The sequence below is a fragment of the Ambystoma mexicanum genome, chromosome 10 (assembly GCF_040938575.1).
Source record: "Ambystoma mexicanum isolate Mex_15411 chromosome 10, UKY_AmexF1_1, whole genome shotgun sequence".
Classification (NCBI taxonomy): Eukaryota; Metazoa; Chordata; class Amphibia; order Caudata; family Ambystomatidae; genus Ambystoma; species Ambystoma mexicanum.
The window spans coordinates 322,631,810-322,633,291 of NC_090932.1; the positions used below are offsets into that span (position 1 = coordinate 322,631,810).

A 1,482-nucleotide genomic window follows, 5' to 3' on the forward strand; every position below is an offset into this window, starting at 1 on the left:
GCTGCCATCGGCCCCGTCCGAGCACCGATCGGGCCTTGCCTTCACGGCGTTGCCATGTCCTGATGGGGGACACCCCACCCGAGACGCTCTATTCAAGCGGGGTGACCTGTCGGCTCAGGAGGGCCATGGACCTGCCTGGGGCCGACGGACCAGTGGGCCCACTGCACCAGGCCTGCTCGCTATCCGACTGGGCCTGCTGGCTGGCGGCCAGGTCCGAATTTATGCAAATCACGGGCCGAGCAGGGCCTGATGGGAGAAATGAACTGTGCTACAATGTGCCTCTTCTGCTGGGCTCTGCCTGCCGGAGCTTCCCCCTGCCCATGGGGCAGGCAGCTCTGCAGACGCTCAGGGCTTCCGGGAGGGCTGGGTCTGGGTCAGTGCCGGCCTTCTCTCTCACCCTCGCTTAGCGGGGCTTCCAGAACAGGCCCCGCCGCCCAACCCCTGCCCTCTTGCTCGCAACTCATACTTACCTGGCAGGGGAGCATCTGTGATCAGAAAGGCAGAGCTCCCAGGGTGAGGCTCATCCATTGCACATCGGATTTGCTGACCCCTGCGATGTCCCCAAATGCAGGGTACTCGACTGCATTATTTCTGGTAGTGGGGGGACTGCGTTCGCGCTATCCCCTGATTTATTGGTAAAAGAAAGAAAAAGTTTAGTGTGCGAGTCAGCTGGTTTACACACAGAGCCCCTGGTCTTGCAGCAGAGTTTCTTTTGCTGTAGTCAAGAGGGCCAGCCCCGAGCAGCTCATGGGTCCAGCCCTGATGCATTGGTGAAAGAAAGAAAAAGTCACTGGGACCCTTATTGGCCCATGTGGGCCAGTTTGATGAGTTAATTTACTCTGCTGCGACTAGTAGTTTTGACCAGTGTTGCTGAATAAATATTCTTTAAAATGTACAATTTGCATGTCACTTTATCAAAAAGCTCCCCTGGGTACTACTCAAACAGTATCACAAAAGGAATGAAAAGCCATTTGCAAGTGCGGGACACTTTTTCTTTGGTGCCTGAGACAATTACATGGCCCAGTCTGACCCCGGATGATAGCTAGCCTTTGTTGCTGTGTGCAGTTCGGAAGCACCCCACAGTGTCTTTGTCGAGGGCATAGGGGCATTGGTATCCCGAAAGGGGCCAGGGCAGGGAGTGGACAGGTGGTGATGTTGTGCAAGTTGGCTGTAGAGGCGTTGTCTGGAGTGTTGTAATGTAACAGACACATGAACCCTCCATATGTTGAATTGGGATATGTGTAGAAGAGATAAAGCCATCCCGTGCTTGCCACACGATTGTTCTCCACCCGACCTGGTGTGTGGAAGGTCAGTACTCCATGGTGCGACAAGTAAAAACCCTGTAGAATTAAATCCAGTTGCAAATAAATACACAGTGAGCCTCGTATGGGCAGAGTATTGTAGAATGAACACCTCTTTTCTCCACTGCTACACATATGGAGATCACATGATCTAAAAGTTACAACAGACCTAATGCTTAAA

The 1,482-nt window shown here is 53.3% G+C and overlaps 1 non-coding gene across 1 annotated transcript; it reads left to right on the forward strand.

Moving 5' to 3' along the window:
- The first annotated feature begins 462 nt into the window (after nucleotides 1–462).
- Nucleotides 463–627, forward strand: LOC138496205 (U1 spliceosomal RNA). The gene has a single exon (XR_011277745.1). It is a non-coding gene; the product is annotated as a U1 spliceosomal RNA (small nuclear RNA).
- The last annotated feature ends 855 nt before the right edge of the window (nucleotides 628–1,482 follow it).